The sequence below is a fragment of the Heteronotia binoei genome, chromosome 3, assembly GCF_032191835.1.
Source record: "Heteronotia binoei isolate CCM8104 ecotype False Entrance Well chromosome 3, APGP_CSIRO_Hbin_v1, whole genome shotgun sequence".
Classification (NCBI taxonomy): Eukaryota; Metazoa; Chordata; class Lepidosauria; order Squamata; family Gekkonidae; genus Heteronotia; species Heteronotia binoei.
The window spans coordinates 62,444,569-62,468,663 of record NC_083225.1 but is presented as its reverse complement, the minus strand read 5'-3'; positions in this window follow the sequence as shown (position 1 = coordinate 62,468,663).

Below are 24,095 nucleotides of genomic sequence, written 5' to 3'. Positions count from 1 at the left end.
CAGAAGTTGAAGCAGCTATTGGATATGGAGTCAGGAAAACAAGATGGATTCTGGTGGTGTTAGCCTTTGGTTCATGGAAACAGGCTGGAAACATGGTGGCATGGCTTCTTCCACTGCAGTGGCCAAGACTGGGCACACAAGGAGCAGCTGGAAGCTCATCTGTAGTTCTGGCTAACACCCATCCAGAGATGTAGAATGCTGCTGCAAAGCTGAGGCTTATAGTATCCACATAAGCCTTAGAAACTGTGGGCAAAGTCCACTTCTTAGAGCAGATGTGTGCGAGTCAAAACTCCAGGCACACTGGCAACCATACTGGTGATCATGATGTCCATATGTATGAAAAGTAGAGGGCTTTTCTTTACACAGCCTTGTTCCATCTAAGGAACACTCCTCACCTAAATGCCATCCAAAGTAGAATTACATCCTTCTAAGAACATTGATTTCAAAAGATTCCCAAGGGAATACTCTGTTTAGGATTGCACTGTCAGTAAAAGAGAGTAATTGGATTTCCCCTTAATTTAATTACTTGATCCATGATAATTTGTTCTTAGTGAATGAATGATCTCCAACTCCAAAACAGTAAGCAACAAGTTGATTCTAAAAATTTCCTCCATAACTTGACAATTGGACAGAAAGCCTATTGCCCCTTCCGAGTCATGTAGGTGCCCAGCCATAGATACTTACTATAACTTCCAGATCTGCCCAAGGGAGCATTTTGATACTTTCAATGCAAAAAGGAAAGACTCTCCTCCACAATGTAAATACTTTCTTTTCAAACTAGCTCTACTGCAGAGATATTGAATCTCCATCAATCTCTCATTCCAGTGCCAACAATCTTCCATTCCTCACCCTTTAAAGAGTATTAAAAGGTACCCCTCAGACCCAGTTTTTTTGTAGCTGGTTTGGATTCACCCAGTTGCCCCAACTTCATGATTTGTATTCTGTTCCTCCTCTTGCCCCATTGACCTGCCTTGCAGCACTTTCTTCCTGCTTGGTCATTTTCAGCTCCCAAAGCCACCTGATTATCGCCAAGGACTTCCTCCCCCCATTTCTCCCAACCAAGGCTTGCATGTTTTGTTTCCTTCTTTCAATTCCCTCCCCCAGTTAGGCAGTTTATTATGGAAAGGTTGTATCTTTATTTTATCCTTGTATTTTTCCATTTTGTATACCTCCATTTTATTGCTCAATTTAATTTACTTCCTTTCCAGACAATTACATATCAAAATTCTGTTTAAGAAAGCTTATTTTATTCCCTCTTCTACTTTCAGGTGTTGGTCTGAATCTGGTTTTAATTTTTTTTATTTAGTTTCAGTATAAAGGGGAAGGAATGGTGCAGAGATACAAAAGCAAAAAAGGGGAGGAAGTTGCGGAGGGAGACAAAACAAAGAAAAAAAGAAAAGCAGTAAATAAAGCTGTTACATTTCTACCTTCCAAACTTGATCCTAAATTCTTTCTACCTGCAAGTCTTAAATTTTAACCCACTCCAACCATTACATTCTACAGTCTTAATATTTTAGTATATATTTTACTAATTATTACTTATAATGTAAATCTATACTATTCATCTTTAATGTCCACACATGAAAAAAGCAAAAAAACCCCAAAACAATCACAAAATAAAACCCAGTAGCTTATTTTAACCATATTATGGATATGTGTTAACTTTAACCATACTAACAATAATCATAAGGAGAGAAGATGAACATAATCTCTTTATCCTTAACTATTTCCAACATAGACAAAAATAAAATAAAAATAGCAAAGGACCAAAACAGAACCTAACCGATTTTACTCTATCTGTTTCAATATCAACAGAATCTGTTACCAAAAAGAAAAAAAGAAGAAAAAAAAATAACCTAGCAGATCTTTAAAGTTTTTAAATACCTGTGTTGTCTACCTTATTGTAAATTGACCCAAATTAATTATTTGTCTAGATTAAGTATTTACATATTTAGCTTCATTAAACTTTTGGAAGGCTCATATTGCTCTAAAAACACACACAGAGATTTAATAAGCAGTGACAGTCTCATTTCCCATGCTTATTATTTTTACCTAGGTAAAAAAATCATACAGTCACTATAACCCTCTCTCTATTAACTTGCTCCATTTAACTTTATAAGAAAAAAGTCAAATCCCTAAATAAAAATGGCCTCTTTTCTCTCATTTATCTTACCCATGGAAAAAATCATATATCTCTATAACCCAGTCTCTATTAAATTGATTAGTTTTAAAAATATGAAACCCATAAGTAAAAATAACAAATAGGGAAAAAGCATTCAGATTCTAAAAGTTTCATTTGTCATTTCAAAATCATGCGTCTCTAAAAATCACACTTGTCGTTTCTAATACATTTCAAGGCTGCACGTCAGTTCCCTTTTATTAATTTCATGTTAACCAATTACAAGAAAGAGCAACAGTTTATAATCCCTTCTTTTAAAAAGTTTTCCAAGACTTGATCTTCTTAGTCTGCCTTTTTTCCCTTTAGCATATATATCCATTTTATTAAAAGTGATGGGATCTCCACACTGTCATTTCCTCTTGCACAAACTTTAATCAAGTTTGATTTTCGCCTCCTTTTTGTAACTGTGCACAATGTCTCCATTTGATTTCTTTCGACTCCTTTCCCACTGGATCTTTCTCCGCCTCTTTCATCTTCCATAGATATCACTTACATCCCTTCATCATTCCGCTCGTGTAGATTTTCAGTTTTGCTGTCTTTTAAAATAAAGATTTCCATCTTGTCCTGTATTAATTCTGCTAGCAGACCGATTTCCTGCTTTAAGGAGAATATTGCAATCATAATGTCCTTTTTATCAAGCTCTTCAGATTGAGTCGCCATCTTCTCCGCAATATAACTCAATCTGATAATCAGAGTTAAAGAACCAATTTAAAGTCCCAGATAATCTATCTTTCTCAATCTCCTCCAGCCATAAGCTTTCCTCTTACAGTTCGGGTGTAATCATTTCAAATCCAATCAGGTACCAGAAGCATTTCCCTTAGAAAATATAGCAGATTTTTGTTCAGACTGTATTAAAATAAAATAATGCTCTCATTAATTGTAAGCCAAATCTATTCAAATGTCCATGTTCAGTCCAATTGAAGTTATAAATAGTTCTTAAGTTTGTTCTTTAGCTTTCTGAAGCCTTCTTTGAGGGAAAATGGGGGGATATCCTCCTCCTTCCCTTTTTATTGAACAGTCCAAATTGGCGTTATAACAGAAGATCCATTAATTGGTAGTAATAAAAAGAAAAGCTTACTTGCACTATAGCATATGTCATAGGGCAGAAAACTATAATAAGGGTATAGACCAGAGAGAGCTATGCTAACACCATGCTAGTATGCTTTGATATGTTATGCTTCATCCTGGTGGACTGCAACATATAGAACTTTTTTATGCTACAAGAAGATTTGTCATCTAATACCCAGGTATTCAATGAATTAGAAAAGTTAGCTTCTTTGTTTTTTCGTTGCTAAGCTGTGCTGCATAGTAAATTCTTGCAATGATTTAATAAACCTTTATATATTTTTTACAAGGTCTGGTTTTCTTTTGTGCATCTAACCTTGAGGACCCACAGACAAAGGAGTTGTTTAGGAGTTCCAAGCAGGGAACCAGGAGCAATAACCCAGGGGGACCTGGTCTGGGTCTCTGATAGTTGGCTATGCCAAGAATGAAAAATTAGCTGACAGTTTCTCATTTATTTACCATATTTTTGGACCATAAGATGCACTTCCCCCCCCCCCAAAAAAAAGTGTGTGGGGGAAGTGTGTGCGTCTTATGGAGTGAAGGGACGATAGAACGTACCTTCCTCCGGGGGGGGGGCATCTGCTGCCTCCGCCTCCGATCCTGGCGCTTCCTCCACACCTGCCTGCCTGGCTCCAGCTCTGCTTCCAGCAAGCACTGGAATCGCTCCACGCTGCCCCCACCGCAAACCCAGCGCTTCGCGAGCATCGGCTGCGGAGGGGGCAGCGTGCTTCCTCCATGCCTGTTTGCCTGGCTCCAGCTCTGATGCTTACAGCAAGCGCCAGGATCGTTCCCTCTGCCCTCCGATCCCGGTGCTTGCTTTAAGCATCAGAGCTGGAGCCAGGCAGACAGGCACGGAGGAAGCACGCCGCCCCCTCTGCAGCCGGCGCTCGCGAAGCGCTGGGTTTTCAGAGGGGGCAGCATGGAGTGATCCCAGCGCTTGCTGGAAGCAGAGCTGGACTCAGGCAGGCAGATGTGGGGGAAGCGCCGGGATCGGAGGCGGAGGCAGCAGATCGCTCCCCAGGAGGAAGGTGCATCCTATGGTCCGGAGTGTCTTATGGACCGAAAAATACGGTACATAGTAAATTCTGAATCACATACTTGTTTCCTAGTGAATAAATGTTCCCCAGGGAAAACATATTTTTAAAATGTAGATTGTCCTGTTAGACATGTCAGAGGAGATGGGAATAATGTGTTCAGTCATACTTACTCCCCTTACACTTTTTTTAAAAAAACAAGAGATTGATTCTGCTTTTCTTTAATGGAATGTAACAGTAGTGACAACATCACTAGTAACAATTTTTGAAGGAACTAGGTTTTTACCAGAGGTATGTCCAGTCTTAACTAAACTAATCTAACACTTCTTAGCTTTGATAGTTTGATAGTGCTATGGTCTATGGCTATATTGAAGATAATTCAGATGAAATGCCTTTACCCATTATATAAAATGCTGCCAAAGACTGTTAGAATTGTATATACTACTAGATGACAAAAAGAGCACACAGAGAAAGAACTGGAACAAGTCAGAGAATTGCAGGCATTTTTTGACAGAACAGGTAAAACAGCGATCACTCAGAAAGTCCTGCAATTAGTGATGGAACTTATGTAGCCTTCATGTTATATGTGTGATAAATTTACACAGATCTGTTAATACCTCTGGGAAATATATCCTTATTTCTGTTTGCTGAGTAAGCCAGTGACTCCTAATTGCTTGCTTGCTTGATTGAGGAGTTCACAGTTAACAGGAACCCCCTTTGTGCACAGTGAATGAGTGTATCATGGCATGAAAAACATGCAAAGGGTTTCTATCTTTTTAATGTCTATATCTTCAAACCAAGCAGCCCAAAGCCTCAATATGCTGCTATCATGTAGAATTTTAGGGCCCTAAAAAAATTTGTTTCTTTTAAATCAGTATAGGAAATTTTGACAAAATTTGCAAACACTACTGGGGGGCCCTCTGAGTGATGACTCTACTTAATAAAACTTGACTATGTGATGCTACCAAACATGAAGTTGAAAAAAATTAACTGCCATTAAGTTTTCTCAAGAAGGGGGTGTGATTTCTGCTAAGGGCTGCTGCCACTGCAACCCACTGAGTCCTCCCTGAGTTCCTGGTAATAATTAGATCCTCAGGAACAGCATAGTGGGAGATAGGAAATTGCTGCCCTCTCCTAAGAAAACTGAGGCATCACTGAATAGAAAAACATAAGAGAAGCCATGTTGGATCAGGCCACTAGCCCATCCAGTCCAACACTCTTGTCAAACACTGGCCAAAAAAAACAGATGCTATCAGGAGGTCTACCAGTGGGGCCAGGACACTAGAAGCCCTCCTATTGTTGCCCCTCCCAAACACCAAGAATACAGAGCATCATGGCTCCAGATAGAGTGCTCCATCTATACCTTGTGGCTAATAGCCACTGATGGACCTCTGTTCCATATGTTTATCATTTTTTTTTAGGTGTGGTGACCAGAATTGTGCACAGTGCAAAAAAGGTGCAAAAAATGGGCAAAGGGATGGAATACTTTCCCTATGAAGAAAGGTTAAAGAGGTAGGGCTTTTTAGCTTGGTTAAATGGTGACTGAGGAGTGACATGATAGAGGTTTACAAAATTATGCATGGGTAGAGAAAGAAGTACTTTTATCCCTTTCTTACAATACAGGAACTTGTGAGAACTAAATGAAATTGATGAGCAGTAGGTTTAGGATAAGAACATAAGAGAAGCCATGATGGATCAGGCTAATGGCCCATTCAGTCCAACACTTTGTCACACAGTGGCAGAAAACAAACAAACAAACAAACAGGTGCCATCAGGAAGTCCACCAGTGGGACTAGGACACTAGAAGCCCTCCCAATGTCGTTCCCCCTCCCCCAAGCACCAAGAATACAGAGCATCACTGCCCCAGGCAGAAAGTTCCGTCTCTACCCTGTGGCTAATAGTCACTGATAGACCTCTGTTCCATATGTTTATCCAATCCCCTATTGAAGCCATCTATGCACGTAGCTGCCACCTTCTATGGCAGTAAATTCCATGTGTTAATCACCCGTTGGGTGAAGTACTTCCTTTTATCTGTTTTAACTCAACTGCTCAGCAATTTCATTGAGTTTCCATGAGTTCTTGTATTGTGAGAGAGAAAAGTACTTCTTTCTCTATCTTTTCTATCCCATGAATAATCTCTATCATGTCATCCCTCAGTCATCTTTTCTCCAAACTAAAGAACCCCAAGCTCTTTAGCCTTTTCATAGGGAAAGTGTTCCAACCCTTTAATCATTCTAGTTTGCACTTTTTCAATGCTATAATATCTTTTTTCAGGTGTGCTGACCAGAACTGTACACCAGGGATGGCCAACGGTAGCTCTCCAGATTTTTTTGCCTACAACTCCCATCAGCCCCGGCCATTGGCCATGCTGGCTGGGGCTGAAGGGAATTGTAGGTAAAAAAACATCTGGAGAGCTATCGTTGGCCACCCCTGCTATACACAAATGAGGCTGCACCATCAATTTATACAGGGGCATTATGATATTAGCTGATTTGTTTTCAATTCCCTTCCTAATAATACCCAGCATAGTGTTGTCCTTTTTTTTTTTTTAATTGTAGTTGCACACTGTTTTGAAATTTTCAGTAACTTATCTACTATGGTTCCAAGATCTCTCTCTTGGTCAGTCATCCCCAGTTCAAACTCCATCAACTTGTATTTATAGTTAGGATTTTTGGCCCCAATATGCATTACTTTGCACTTGGGCATGCTGAACCTTATTTTCCACATTGATGCCCACTTGCCCAGCCTCGATAGATCCCTTTGGAGTGCCTCACAATCCATGCTGGTTCTCACCACCCTGAAGAATTTCATGTCATCTGCAAACTTAGTCACTTCACTGCTTACTACCAACTCTAAATAATTAATGAACAAGTTAAAAAGCATAAGACCCAGTACTGAACCCTGCTTACCACCTTTCACTGTGAAAATTGTCCATTTATACTCACACTCTGTTTCCTATTAACTAGCCATTTTTTGGTCCACAAGAGGACTTGTCCTTTTACCCCATGACTATTGAGTTTATTTAGGAGCCTTTGATGAGGAACTATATCAAAAGATTTCTGGAAGTCAAGGTAAGCCACATCTATTGGGTCCCCCTTGTCCACATGTTTGTTCACCCCCTCCCCCATGAAAGAATACTAACAGGTTAGTGAGACAAGATCTTCCCTTACAGAACCCATGCTGAATCTTCCTCGATAGCTTTTGTTCATCAATATGCCTACTAATTATCTCTTTAATAACAGTTTCCACTGCCTTTACCGATATTGACATCAGACTGACTGGCCTGTAATTTCCCGGATCTCCTTTGGAATCCTTTTTGAAGATGGGGGTGACATTAGCTACCTTCCAGTCCTCAGGAATGGAGGCAGATTGGTTTATGAATTGTACCAGATCCAGGAAACAGATCAGTTTATGAATTGAAAACAGAACAGCACTGGAATCCAGAGGCACCTTTAAAACCAACAAAATTACCTTGAATAAAAATTCATTGAGCTTAAAGGTGCTACTGGACTCAAATGCTACTGGACTCAAACTTCGTTCTGCTGCTTCAGACCATCATGGCCACCATCTTGAATCTACCTGAATTGAAAACAATTCATGTTACTAAGGCTGCATCTCGTAAAAGTTTATTTCCTGACTGCTATTACTGAACAAGGATTATGATACTTAGTGGGTGCGGTCACACGTCACATTAAAAGCAGGTGTGTAGTGCTCAAATTTGAACCGCTGAATATTGATTCGATTTAGGGCCAATCAGACAAGCATCCAAGAATGCGACTCATTCTGTTGTTGAGTGATCAGACATCCAATACTATCATGATCATTTCTTGATGCATGCATGATCAGATGGTGATTTTTGGGAGGGGGGGGCATTGAACATGCGTCCAATTGTTTAGAGGTGGGAAATCAAACATTGCTTCAGAGGTGGGGGGGGGGGAAGGGGGAAAAGTTTCTGGAATTAACGTTGCCGATTCAAACCAGGGAACTGCCAGGAATTACTTTCCTAGAAATTGGCAGTGACAATGATATCTGGAAATCCTCCATATTGGGGGGGAAAAGTTTTTTTTTCCTGTTCTGAATAGTGGGATAACGCCCCCCCCCCCCCCAATCCTGTGTTGATTGGAGAAGCAGAAGCATCACCTCAGATTCCCAGATGATCTGGCAATGCGCATGTCTGCTGGGGCTTTTTTTTTTAAAGTGGGAGGGGCGGTAAACATTCCAAGGGGCAGTATCACGCATGAGCTGTCCAAACAGGAAAAACCCGATCTTGGGCCGCACCTTTGAAAAAGGACCGGACTTTCTGTGCTATCAAATTAATGCAGTATTGATCCACAGCAAGCCAGGATGACCCTGGATAATGCTCGATTGCCAGATGTGGATGTCTGGACTAACATATTTAATCCGTCAGCGAGACGGCGTTGTGTCGCCACTAATGGTATGTCTGACTGCACACTGTTATAGGAAAATACAGAAGGCAAAAGAGATAGGTGCAGGAGTATTTTAATGATCTGTGTCCAGCCAAATCCCAGCCCATTGTCTCCAAGTTTGTTTACTAGCTCCTCTATCAATAGAATCCTCAGCAGAATACAGCATTTGCATCTGTTTAGATGTTGAACTTTTTTTTTCTGAAGAAGCTTAGGAATTCTGCTTGTCATGGTTAATTATAATAATTTCTGTCTGCTTATGTTTTCCTGGCTTGGTAAGTTAAAACACTAGGACAAAATCTGAATATCATATTAACTGGCCTTCCAAATGAGCCCTCAAACAGGGTTCACCTGCAAAACTGGTGTCCATCCAGCTAACATCCCATCGGTGAGAAGTAAATAAATACAGCACATACAGACAAATACTTAATATCTATATGCCTATCTGAAAGTCAGTTTGCAACACTACAGTCATGTCTCTCAACATTCTATCATAGTTGTGAGTGAGTGAGAGACTGAAACTAGGGATTATGTAGATGTGACTAGCTAAGATAACTAGGGCCATAGGTTAGATTCAACCTCTGCCTACTGGTGCCTCTGAGAGCCTCCTTTTACTTTCCACCATATAGTTGAATGCTACAAATTTTGACGACTGCTTAATTTGCGGTTTTCAAGGAGTCCGAAGACAGAGATTAAAGAAAGTACCAAGGGTGATATTGATGAGGGAAGGGAAGTGTGACATTACAGGAAGGATTTAACAGTTTAATAGAAAAGAGAAAGAAACCTAGAAGAACCTGTCTGGATTGGAACAATAGACAAACTAGAATTAAAAAAGCTGAAAAGACTGAGTCTCTCTCTTTGCAAGTGGCATTTCACAGGCCTTTAGCACTGGTATGGATTTCCTGATCACTGTGAGCAGTGGTCTGTCATAAAGCCTGGCAACCAATGGGAGTCTAGGTTTATGACAAAAGTATGCTAATATTCCTAAATGGTTCTATGTGTCTCCTCAGGTAACCGGGAAAAAGCACAAAGGGAAAAAAAACCGAAGAAAAAAGCCACAGACATAAATGCTCACAGGAAAAAAGCCCCCTAGAAACATGCCCACATGGAAACAAACCCACATGGAAAAAAGTCCTCACGGTAAAAAGCCCATACTGAAAGAAGCCCCCATAGAAAAAAGCCCCCATGGAAAAATATATAAAGCACCATAGATGGTTATAATTGTGGATAACCATTAATAATATTTTGTTGTTATTTTAGGATTAGAATAAGTCATATTCACATACAACAAAAAGTGACCATTTTGTTATTGTTATTTTAGGTTTAAAATATGCCATACTCACATGCAACAAGAAGTGTTCATTTTGTTACCAATGAACTTTAGTAAGAAGGAAAAACAATAGTAACAGAAATTAAACCCTACATAGAAATATATATTTAAATAAAATTAAATACTTTAACTTTGTTAATTTACAATTTGTCAAACTTTTTAACGTTAATACATTGTGGTACACCCAGTGACCACAACAAAAAACTATCTAACCCTAATAGTAAAAACAATTATTTAACAACTACAATAATAGCTCAGATACAATTCTTCATTGCAAATTAGTCAATCTCTTTAAGCAACTAAGCTTATCTTCCACCTGCTCATATTGTTGCACAGGAGTGGCAACCATGTAATGTAGTGCCTTTACATTGCCCCCCCAGTCAGAATGAAGAGACAGACACAAAGTGTTGGGTATAAAAACCGAGCCGCTTTATTAAATAATTAATCAACCTATAACTGGCAGGGATGGGACCTGAACAGGACAAGCCCTGGGGTCACCCCCTGACCCCGCCTTGTCCAAAGGGCGAGCCACCCTGCCCCCAGCACAAGCCCGCCGTATTCGGGTTGTAGCTGAGCGGCCAGGCCCCAGCCATTCTCCACCTGGGCTAGCATCAATCCCCCATGGAAAGATCCACCAAGGTGAGGCTCTCAGTGATCTGCATTCCCCACACTGAGCCGTGTAGCCCATCTGCGGTTCATACAGACCACCCGCACCTATGGTGCTAGGCCATAGGTGCTCCTCTGAAAACACTGTGGCCAAAACATCCTCCAGCCTGCGACTGAACTAAAACTCCTGCTACTGACACCTAACGCTACAAGGCAGTACAAGGTAGGCGAAAAACAACTCCACAAGGGCCAATTATGTGAAGGTGAAAAAATTCCTACCTGGCCCCTAACAAGGCGACCGGTTGAAACCTGTACTGCCAAAGGGAGGGCGGGCGGGCAGAGAGCCCAAAGGAACTGAAAAGCTCTGGGCGGGGCCGGGGCTTATATAGCCCCAACGCCACGCCCAGAAAAACCTGGATGTACCGGGCCGAGCGTTCTGCTGCTCCCTCCTTCCGAGGGGGCAAAGACGGCCCCCAGCCTGAACACCGGCGATGCCGGCTTGGCTGGGAAGGGGCCGGACCTTCCTCTCTTCTACCTGTGTATTAGCCAATGTTAGTTTGTGACAAGCCAGGTCCCTCTGCAGTCCATCAAATAGAGACCACACACTGGGATGACTGAAATGGAACAAGGAATTAAGAGCATTGTGCCCCCACAACAGGTTATCTGGAATCAATAGCTTCATTATTTCAAACATTCTATTATAGGTGTCCATGTTCTTTTTTTGATGTAAAATGTAACTACAAGGTGGGTATGAATTACCCACCTTGGCATGCCATTGTTGGTAAATGTTGGTAAAACATATTTGGCACTTTATCAAAGGTGCCATTTCCATAGATGGTATCTTTGTTTAATTCAAGCATAATATCTCTATCACCTAAAACCAGAATTCTGTCTGGATTTTCCCCCACCAGAATTGTGAAATATCAGTTGCCTATACTTTTCAGAAATGTCAAAATGTATGGGTTTTGGGTTAGGCAAATTACTGCCTGCTCTGTGATAGCTCTGTTTCTTAAATAGCAGAAGTAGTTAAGGCCTCATAGATCTAAGAAGCTAAGCAGGACTTACTCTGGCATGCATCTGGAAGGAATAAATCAATAAACATAGTTGGAATTAATAAAAAACGGTTTAATGGAGAACTAATCCACTGGTCTCTCAGGCTCTGGGGGGCACTGTTTTTTGAGGTAGATGCATCAGATTTGCAGCATAGCATCCAGTGCCTCCCCCCAAAATACATTCCAAGGTTCAAAAGGATTGGACCAGGGGATCCAATTCTATGAGCCCCAAAAGAAGGTGCTCCTATCCATTATTTCCTATGGAGGGAAGGTATTTAAAAGGAGTGTGGTCCCTTTAGATGTGATGGCCAGAACTCCCTTTGGAGTTCAGTTGTGCTTGTCACAACCTTGCTTCTGGCTCCACCCTCAAAGTTACCAGAAATTTCTTGAATTGGACTTGGCAACCCTATTCCCTATTTCATAGCACCCTATTCCACAATTATAAACATCTATGGTACTTTACAAATTTTTCCATGTGGGCTTCTTTCCAGGTGGGCTTCCTTCAATATGGGCTTTTTTCTGTGTGGGCATTTTTCCATGTGAGTCTGTTTCCATGGGGGCTTTTTTTCTTTGAGCATTTATGTCAGTGGGCTTTTTTCCTTTGTGCTTTTTTCCTAGAACCGTCTCCTCAAAGGGGAAAATAACAAGTGTTTTGCTAGAGGTGGTATGAAGGTGATTCAGGCAATTGGTCTAGAAGTGCAAATGTCGTTTGAATATTTCCAGACAGAAGCACACAGAAAGGGGGACATTCTTACATGTATTTCTCATACCAGGGGTGTCAAATACCTAGCCCATGGGCCAGAACTGACCCACTCAGGGCTTTAATCAGGTCCACAGCTCTTTTCTTCCTCTCTTCCCCCTCTATCAACATAGAGAATTTAAAATAGATGACCAACTTTATGTAATTTTCTTGTTGAACTGAATTCCTTCTTCAGACTTTATGGGTATTCCACAAGCATTCATATTTTCTATCAGTTCACAGCATTTTCTTTTTAAAAAACAATGAAGTGACTTTTTTTGTCAGGAAACTGGCTACGCAGAAGCTATGAGAGAAACTTGTCAAAACCAAACAACAAATGTGGAGAAAAATTATTGGCAAGTCATCACTATTCTTTTTATATTTCAAATTTACTTTGGTTCCATGAGTTTCACTGTTTCTTGACTTCTGCTAAAAATGCATAAAGTTTTTGATTAGTTTATCACATTGTGGAACCAAACAACTGAGTATGACAGAATTTAATTTTGCTACCGATGAGCCATTCCCTTGATGCATTGGCTCAGCTCATTCAATCAAAGCCTGGGTAAAGGTTAGGAAATGTGCCATTGTCTGCATGTCAGAGGACATTTCATAGCATATCTGAATAACCCTATCCATCCAATGATTTGAAAATGGGAAGGGGAGAAAGATTGAAACAGAGACCTTGTACCGTGCATCAAAGGTACATTCAAACGAAGTCCTCTCTTTACTTTTCTGCACCAGTGTTTCTCATTATTAACTTTTCTATCTAATGAATAAAGCTTTTTTTATTAAAAAAGAAACATCCAATCAGTTTCTCACAAATATGCAAAAGCTATTTGAAATATTCATGTGAATGTATAAGAAATATAATAAAGAGTTGTAGAATACATAAGAACTATTTTTGAGTTTACCATCTTCTGTTTCAACCAAAAAATGCCTGTTTCTAATATGATTTTGTTTTGTTGTATTCAAATTCTGGGTTCTTTATTTTCCTGCCATTTTCTTTTCCCCTGCACATTTACCTCCAAACTAAAGTACGGGAATTTTTAATACAATGCATGAGTTAGTAAATTGTAATTATGTATATAGTATGTGCGCATCTCTCTCTCTGCATGTACATATCTTTAAATATAAATTGTTCAGCCATCCAAGCTATATGACGGGAAGACCCTCTTCTTATGGTTTTGAATTACTTGCTGACAGCATCAGAAAGTAAGAAGGGTGCTGCCAGGTACACCATTTTGCCTGAACAAAAGAAGAAAGCTCACCTTTTCATGTCTAGCTGTTGAGTGTTAGGTTGTCAGCTTGATTTGGGATAGAGGTATGCTAACTCACAACCAACACACCCTGAGAAGGAGTAACAGTTTAAGCAGTAGTAGCAGGGGAAAACTCAAGGACTGAGGGGACAATACTAAAACATCTGTCCACCAGCTGTGTATGTATGTGTGCTGCTAAACTGTTGTATTTTTGATAGATTTTATATACTACCTTGAAGGCCATGTGTGGTTGAAAGTATAGTAATAGCATAATAGGCCAGATTTTGGGATACTTATATCCAGTGAATGGAGCTGTGAATGGAAAAGACAGATCTTTTGACAAATCTGAAAGAGGCCCTAGGTTTGCAGGAAAAATGTGAAATCTAAAATAAATACATTTGAGGGTAAAAAAAAAAACTACAACAACACAAAGATCTTCAGAATACAGTTTGAGAGATGCAGGTTTAAATCCTCATCTTGCTGTGGAAACTCATTGTGTGATTTTGGGCCAGTCACATACTTTCAGTCTAACATCATGGAGTTGTTCTGTGGATAAAAAGGAGGAGACGACAGTATTGTAAACTGCTATGGTCCTCACTGGGGAGAAAAGGGCAGTTTAAATAAAGTAAATAAATAATAAAAATATATGAAGAGGGGAGGAAGATAAAAGGAAGTCTGGTGAATGGCACAGAAGAAGAAAATGGGTCAGGGAAAAGGGAGAGGATGTGAGGGTTGCCAGGTGGGTGGAAAAAGAAAATCATATGGGGAGGGGGGGATAGAAGTGAAAGTGACTTGCCAAACTACAAGTCCTTGAAAGTTTCCTATAGTGCAAGTGGTGGGGGAAGGGAAAGCTGGTAACCAGGCCTCATTTTGGGCAGGAGCTCACAGGAGCAGAGCTCTGGAACCTCTAAATTTTGTTGTGCTCTTTCTTTCTGACTCCCCCTCCCCCAATACTTGCTTCTGGACTCCATTGTTCAACTTCAAACCCCCTGTGTGAATTTTGCTGAACTCTAAGATTTGACAAACTTTCTAATGTTCCCCTGCCCTCCAAAAAATAGGAAAATAACCAAAGCATATAAAGCAGACAGATGAAAATTTTCATCATGCCACTGTGCCCACATAGGAGAAAGTAATTTTAAAAAGTATGATGGGAGTAAGGTTTTATTATGACAATTATAATTCAAGAAGCATTTTAAGGTAGATGCTGAGTTGATATAATTTAGTACACCTTCCGGTGATGTCAGGGATGTGTAGCATATGCAAATGAGTTGTGCTAATGAGCTCTGGCACCTCTTTTTCTATTAGATGACCCCTGCTGGTGACAGAGGAGCAAATAAAGGTAGGTTTTCTGTAGGCAGTGTAGGAGACTGAGTTGCAAATTATGGGTTTGGAAATTCCTGGAGATTTGGGGGTGAAGCTTTGGGAGGGCAATGTTTAGAGAGGCAAGTGATCTTAGCAGGGAATAAGGTCGTATAGTCCACCCTCCATAGCAGCCATTTTGTCCAGGGGAACTGATGTCTATCATCTGGAGAGCAATTGTAATTTTGGTGATCTTCAGTTTACCCTGGAAGTTGGCAATCCTAGTTCCCACGGAGAAAATGGCTGCTTTGGAGGGTGGACTGTATGGTGTTATACCACACTAAGGGTAACTGATCTCTGTAGTTAGGAGATCTGTTGTGATTCCAGAAGATCACCAGGACCCACCTGGATGTTGGCAACCCTAAAAGGAGAGAAGGAAGCAGGAAAAGGGAAGAGGTTATGGGGGTTTTCAGGAAAGAAAAAGAGGAAATAGTGTGGTGAGTAGAGCTGCCAAGCTACAGCCAGGGGTGGGGGATCCCCCAGTCTGGAAGGCCCCAACCTGCCAGCCCCTGAAGAGCCCTGTTGCTGCGCACTGTCCCCGGTGCAATGACATCACCTAGAAGTGACGTCATCATACCATGGTGGGTATAATCTAGGAATCACAATAGCATAGAGTTTTATCACAAATCCTAGAGCATCCCTAGCACAACGCTCTAGGAAATGCAATAAAACTCTATGGTACCATAGAGTTTTATTGTGAGTTCTAGAGCATCCCCGGTGCAACGTCTCTGGCATGATGACATCACTTACGGGTGATGTCATTGCACCACACACACAAAGCATGCATGGGAGAACACTCCCCCACCACAGAGGCAGAGCAATTTGGCAACCCTAATGTGGGGGGGGGAATTAAATGTGTCCTGCAAATTCTTGAGGGTTCCCACTTGTATTTTAATAAAATGTATTATTTTAGATATCATTCTGTTTTTAAGTCTTGTTATAACTTGCCCTGAATCTACTGGAGAAATGGGAAATACATATCTGAAATGTAGTAAATGATAGTATATATTAATATAAAATATTATATAAATAGTAATGTAATAATAATATAAGATAATAAATAATATATACACTTGGGATAACATGGAAATGTTTGACCCTGTTCTCCTTGATTAAGACCTGCATTGCAATTAATTTTAAAATTTGCCTTGGTTTTACAAGTAGTTTGTCATGTGGATGCTTGAAAAGAAAAACTCTAAATTTATAAGCAAAAAAAAAAAAAGAATGATTGTGGATATATGTATAATCAAAGAACACAATATAAAACCCCTTTGGAGTTCTGAGGAGCACACAGAGCTTGCAAGCATTACCTTTATGATCTGGACCTGTTTCATATTTGTTGTAGTTCCTGATCATAACACAATACAGAGTTTAGAATGTGCAGCTTGAACAACTTACCAAGGATTTAAGAATGTTGTTTTCTGACTTTAAAACTTGTTAATTTACAGTGAACATAGATATTTCCTATTCATTGAGCAGGATTACACAATTTGAGTTATCTAGTTCCGGAAAAAACAAATAACAAACCTTGGATTATTTCCCTGAGTGCCAATGATCCCCCCTGCCTCCCCCCCCCCATTTCCCCATTTCTGAGGCTTGGAAATAATATGAAACCGGAGCTTATGAATAAAACAGGAGATTGATTTAACACAAGGAATATTTTTGGCATTCAGTATGTGTGAAGAGCATATTAATAGTATCAACCTTTTTTATGATTGAAAGATAGGAATAATGAACTGGCATGGAGCCTTTGTGATTCACACACAACAAGAAGTCTGTTTGAAACTAATGCTTTGCAGGGGGAAGGAAATAAAGAGGCTGACACCAATGGCTAGTATCACACAGGCTACAGCTTTAATTTAAAAAATCATGACGTAGCACAAAGGTCAGTGCGGAAGGGCTGGGTAATAGGGATGTGGATAACAAAACTCCTGAGTTGAAGGCATACATGGAAATTGCTGGTTCTATACAAACAACATCAGACATCTGATACTCAGTACCTCCCCCCTTTTTTAACTGTTCAAAAGCAGCTATCCTATGAAAGTCAGTGTGGCAGAGTGGTTTGAGTTTCAGTCTAGGACCTTTAATACTATTCTGCTGTAGAAACTTACTGGGTGACATTAGGCCAGTTAATTCTTAATTTACCTCAAAGGCATGGGCAGATTGGCCATTAAGAGCACCGGGACACCTCATTAGTGAACTAATGGCATACCCCCACCTGGACCAGACCAGCCCTGTGGCAGAGCATAGTGCCTGTCTTGGCCCACCTGAAGTGGGGGGAGGGAATAGAAATAGCACTTGGTTCAGCCTGCCCAAGCCCTATGCAAGACAAGGGAGGTACTGCTTGGTTCAGCCCACCCAAGGCAAGGGAGGTGGCACCTGGCTCAGCCTAAATGAGCCCTGAATGAGAAAAGGAAGATGGTGGTGGTGGCACCTGTTCCATGCTACCTGAGCCTCACCCCATGCACGGCAATGGAGGCCCTCACCCAAGCCCTGTGCAAGGTGAAGCTGGCAGTGCCCAGCTTGCCCAAGTCTCATGAGCCATGGGAATAGGAATCTGGCCTGACCCAGGTGAGAGAAATGGTGCCCAGCTCACCTGAGCTCTGTGTAAATCAAGGGAAGAGGCACCCATCCAATTTGATAGGCAGGCTGCCTCTGCCTCCCTCACTAACTTCCAGTTCCCTTTGGGAGAGCAGGGTAGGGTCAGGCAGACTGTCTCATCCTCTCATCCTTCTTCCTTTAAGGGACAGGTTGTTTTGAGGATAAAATGAAGTCAAAAAGAATGATGTAAGCTGCTTTGGGTCCCCACTGTGGAGAAAGGTGGGATATAAATGAAGTAAATAAATAATAAATGTAGCTGAAGACAAGGAAACAGGAAAAGGGGAGAGGTTATGAGGAGTTTCAGGAAAGGAAAGAGAATAGTGGGGGAAGGGAAAATGAAATACACCCTCCCACACACAACTTCTTGTGGTAGGGTTGCCAGGTCCAACTCAAGAAATATCTGGGGACTTTGGGGGTGGAGCCAGGAGACATCAGGGTGGAACCAGGAGCAAGGTTGTGACAAACATAATCGAATTCCAAAGGGAGTTCTGGCAATCACATTTAAAGGGACCACACACCTTTTAAATGCCTTCCCTCCATTGGAAATAATGAAGGATAGGGGCTCATAGAATTGTACCCCTGATCAAATCCTTCTGAAGCTTAGAGGGTATTTTGAGGGGAAGCATTAGATGCTATGCAGCAAATTTGGTACCTCTACCTCAAAAAAATAGCCCCTCTCCACAGAGCCCCATATACTTGCAGATCAATTCTCAATTACACCCTATGGGAATCGGTCTCCATAGGGAATAATGGAGCTCCCAGAAGACATTTCCCTCCACCCCCACTTTCTGATGACCCTGAATTGGGGAGAGGGCCTCCAAACAGGGAGGAGCCACTACCACCACCTGGGGATTGGCAATCCTACCTAGTGGTTCCCCCCTTATTCCCTCCCCCCTCCGATCCCAGTGCTTGCTTTAAACATCACAGCTGAAGGCAGGCACACAGGGAAGTAGGAAGCATGCTGCCCTCGCCACAGCCGGCACTCGCAAAGCACTGCGTTTGCGGAGGGGGCGGGTGCTTCCTACTTGCCTGTGTTCCTGCCTTCAGCTGTGATGTTTAAAGCAAGTGCTGGGATCAGAGGGGGGAGGGAGCGATCCCAGCGCTTGCTTTAAACATCACAGCTGAAGGCAGGGACACAGGCAAGTAGGAAGCACACTGCCCCCTCCGCAGCCGGTGCTTGCGAAGCACTGGGGCCACGTGGAGTGATCCCAGTGCTTGCCTGAAGAAGATGGAGCCAGGCAGGCAGGCGCGGGGAAGCGCCGGATCGGAGGAAGAGGCAGCAGATTGCCCCCCCCCGAAGGTACGTACCTTTGGACTATAAGACACACACACTTTTCCCCCCACTTTTTTTTTGGGGGGGGGGAGTGCGTCTTATAGTCCGAAAAATACGGTAGTTGTGATTCTGTATTGAATACTTCTTGTTCCTGTGTTGCTTCAGAGCAGAATAAACATACTGGGAATTCTGGGTTTTTTTAATCCATTTTATTAATTTCAGGCACTTATGCAAATGTTATTAATTTCAGGCACATATATATAAAGGTAAAGATAGTCCCCTGTGCAAGCACCAGTCATTTCTGACTGGGGTGATGTTGCTTTCACGTTTTCGCAGCAGACTTTTTTGTGGGGTAGTTTGCCATTGCCTTCCCCAGTCATCTACACTTTCCCCCAGCAAGCTGGGTACTCATTTTACCGACCTTGGAAGGATGGAAGGCTGTGTCAACCTTGAGCCAGCTACCTGAACCCAGCTTCCACCAGGATCAAACTCAGATCATGAGCAAAGCTTAGGACTGCAGTACTGCAGCTTTACCACTCTGCTCTTATATAAAGTATATATATCTCCACAAACAAAACAAAAGAAACCCCATGGTGTAAGCAATGAACAAATAAAAAAAAATAAAACATGACACATCGATCCCTGTTAGAAATCCTCTTTCACCTAAGCAAACTTGTACAAAACAAGTCTAGTTGAATTGCTATAATACGGGCCCAAAGTTTTATTCTTGCTAGGCAAACCAAGACCTATTTTCCTCTATCACAGCATCTTTTAATTTCACTGCAATTTTCACTCTGCTAGATAGAAATCCATTTTTATTGCATTATCTATGCTAGTGGTACTCACTTGGTGTCTTGAAGAGAACCACATTTGAATTTACACCAACCACAAAAAGCCACATTTACTTCCATTCCTGGCAAAAGACCTTCATCTCAAGGAGGTTTGCAGCTTACCTGTTTCTCCAGAGGTATATGTTTCAAAATTGAAACTGTGGCTAACCATAAGCTCCACTAGGCAAGGCCTTGTCCACTTTCCTGAAACATGGGGTAAGTGCCGCATTGGAAAAAATATGCCAGAGTGTTTTCCAAAGAGACAGTCTCCAATTAGTTGGAGGGAATTAGCATAGGAGACTTTGCGAGAGGAGGCAACCAGAATCAAAAAATCATTTACAGGGATTATCCCTGTGAAAACTCTCAAATAAACAATTTGTTCAAATTAAAGAATCTTTCTATTAACAAGGAAAATGAAAAAAAAAGATTTATTCAGCAAAACACACAAGGCATTCAAGAGCTAATTGGAAAGGCAGGGAGGAGTGAGGAATAATTTTAGGAACAGGTGATATTTACCATCCTGGAAAGATCCGCAGAAGCAGCAGATCTGAGAAAAATGGCAAGTGTTTCATTTAATGAAGGAACGAAAGGAAAGGAATGTGTGTGTGTGGTTGGTACCAAGAACACACAGCACACTGAATGGGTCTTTGGGGCTGACTTTTATAGGGAAATTGTGCCCTGTGGTCGTGGGGAGGCATATGTGTACTTTCCAGCATGGAACTTTTAGAGAACAATTGTGATGATTGCTCTACCAGGGTGAGACAAAGGTTTGGCCTATAGCCTGATGGCTGCTAATGGTCCTATTGATGACCCAAGAAGGCTTGACTGGCCAGGTGACACTGAGATAAAGAGAATAAATTGCACTTAGGTGACAATAAAGAGGGGAAAGTATGCAAAACAGGGTTGAGAGTAATTGTTTGCTTAAGTTGCTAATGAAGTTTTCCAGAAATGTTTTGCATAAGTCCTAAGTAATCCATTTGCTTGTTATGCATGTCTTTAGGGTGGGGAAAAGAACTCTAAAAGTTCCATGCTGGAAGGTTCTAACTACCTCCTGATTTAATCTTCTCACCTTCTCATGGAGCTATGTGATTCGCATGTATTTTGGAAGAGTGTCCTGGCCTGCCCAGGCAATGGTAGTGTTTGTCCCAGGATGCCCTGAGCATATAGAGGGGACTAGTGGCTGCTAACGAAAGAATCACAGTTGGAACAACAAAGAGCTGCATGTGGCTTTCGAACCACTGAGTATAACTGATCTATGAAATTTTTTGGACACGAAATACCATTCTTGATGGTGTTTTCATTGAGACAACCAATTTAAATGAGACTCACCATTGGTTAGTGTCAGGGCTTTTTTTGTAGCAGGAACTCATATGCATTTTTGGCCACACCTCCCTGATGTAGCCAATCTTCCTGGAGTTTACAGTAGGCACTGGAGTTTACAGATTGGTGGCTATTATTGTTGTTAGTGTTGTAATAGCTAATAATTTAATAATATAGAAAAACTGTTTTTAATTTTATTGGTTTTAATAATGTTATGTCAATGTTTTTAATTTTTGAAGATCACCCAGAGCCTTGTGCACCCAAAGATTGGGCGAGTCATACATTTAAAATATAAATAAATAAATAAACTACATCAGGAGCCTTGCTGTAGTAGAAGGCTTGCTGCACTGGATGAAGGCTTCTCAATTAGCAACCCACAGGATCCAACCCATTGATTAGAATTTAAATGCAGATGTCAGAAAATGAATTATAACTTATTCACTGGAGCAAAATGTGACTTGCCTGTGAACTAGTTTATCCAAATTCCTCGTCTTGCAAACTTACTTCAATACTGTTGAAGACAAACCACCTCTTTTTCTGGACTAGCAGATCACATTACTTCATATGGAATAATGAAATGAAATAATGAAATTTGCCTGGGAAAGTCCCCTCCCCTTGCCCTGCAAGAGTATCAGACAAAGGCTACAATCCTAAGAACATTTTCATTGGAGGAAGCCCCAAGAAACACAGTGGGCTTTACTTCTGAGTTAGACCTGTGTACAGTTGTTCACATAAAAGGGGCAACTACACCAAGCCCATAACATGTAATAAACAGATTACGTAATATGGTGGTTAGTCTTTGTCTCCAAATATATAAAGTATGACATGATTCTAAAATTAGCTGTTAATGCAGGATTCTGAAAAGCAGGTAAACAACAGGTTTTCTTAAACTGTTTCTCAGTGTAAGAATGTAAAACAAGGTAGACACAGCCTTAAAAAGTGAGAATCACTTAATTGAGTAGTCTTCTGTACAGAAAGAGGCCCAGAAGACAAAAACAACATTAAATTAACTACAACCATTTCAACAGAGGCTAATAGGAATAGAAAGCAGCAGTCTAGCTTAAGGAAAACAAATGAAAGTTCAATTTTTCTACAAGAAGCAAGATAAAACTACATTAACAATTACAACACTCACAAAGTGAAAATCCAGATATTTTATTGTAAGTGCTTAAAGTATATGAATACATATATATTTTTATCATCACATAATTCATCCTGTTTGAGCCTTTATTCAAAATTTAAATTGTACACATAACATCTGTGTTTGTGTGTATGCACATAAAAGCACTCCATAAAACTCCCATAAACTACCCAAAGTTACTGGAAAAAGAATAACAATCTAGTTGTTTCAGGGGTTATTGACTGCAAAGTCTACCATGGCCAACTCCATGCTTCTTTCAAAAACCACAACATGATACCATGCTATGAACTGGATTTGCATGAGAACCTGCTCACCATTGTTAGCAGTAGTATTTATGCAGCTTTAAAACATGAAGGAAAGGGAGAGAAGAATGGAAAACATCAGTTCCAAAACTACCTCTGGATTCAAAACAAAAGTAAGAACCATTACATCAATATTACAATTTTTAATTCCAATTTGTAAAGCGTGTTAAATGGAAATCTCTTTATTCTGATAGGGATAAAAAATTACTTTCATCCTACCATGAGGCTTCAAAACAGAGAACCTAAATAGTGTGAGCATGGTCCTTTGTTTCTTTTGACCCATCTTAAGCATTCGTTTGCATAATATAGTGGAGCAGCAGGGCAGAGTAATTATGGCAATCAGTCTCTGAGCACATTAATCTGCACTAAACTGCAGGGAGTAAATGATGCAGAAAGAAATCCAACAGAGAAACATTCCTTTTGTTTGTGGCAGATCTCATACTGAGTTTAAATTGCACAAGACCAACCTGTAATTTATTTCATGGTTGCATGGATTTCAGCAATTAAAATATATGGCAAAAATATTTGTGTTGAAGAGGCTTAGAAAGCACTCAGCATGTTATCTAATAAACATCCTACTGTAAACAATAACAGTGCAGTCCATATGCATTTAGGCTGCAGTATTGTCATTTGGTTCACTGATATCAGTGTACCAAACCACTTGCAATCAAAAAACAAGTGCAGATACAATGGCTTAAGGAATGCATGGATTGCAATTAAAAACATGATCTAAAAGCTTATTTTTGTTAAGAACATTAAAGGACATTTGAAAATTCCTCTCACACTGCATCCTCTACAAATCTTCCCACATTCTCATGTCATCTTCACAAGACACAGCTTTCTTATTGTGTAATGCAACTCAGAATGTCAAACTTTTAAAAACAATGTACCATGAAATTGGGAGGGAAGACAGCATGCTATAGACAATCTTGTCAGATCTTGAAGCTAATCAGGGTCAGTACTTGGAAGAAAGACCAACAAGGAATACTCTGCAGAGGAAAGCAATGGCAAAAACATCTCTGCTTCTCACTTGCCTTTCTGGAGTTCCCATAAGTTTATTTTGACTTGACAGAATTTTACACATACACATATCCTTTAAATTGATGGTGATGGCAGAAGTGGCAACAACAAAATAGTATGTAATGAGACATATCTTCCTTGCTCAGCTGGACACGCTCATCTAATTTTAATGTTTAGTACCTGCAAGGAGGTCATGAGCTGAACTCTGAGACCATCAAATACTCTGGTTTGAACAGCAATATTTTCAGGAATAAATTGACTCATTAGCTTTTGGAATGCCTTAATCAATCAGTTGCTTTACAATGATAGTAGATTTGTGGAAGAGGGATACTAGCCGTGGTGACTAAAGGGAACCCCCATATACAGAAGCAGCAAACCTCTGAATGCCATTGCTAAGTGGCAACATAGGGGAAGATCTCAGCCTCAATGTTTTGCTTATTTGGTCCTCTAGATCAACTGGATGTCTGTTGTGTGAAGCAATATGCTGGACTAGATGGACCACAGGTCTCATCCAGTAGAACTCTTCTTATGTTCTTACTGGAGAATGAATGTGTATGGGAGAGA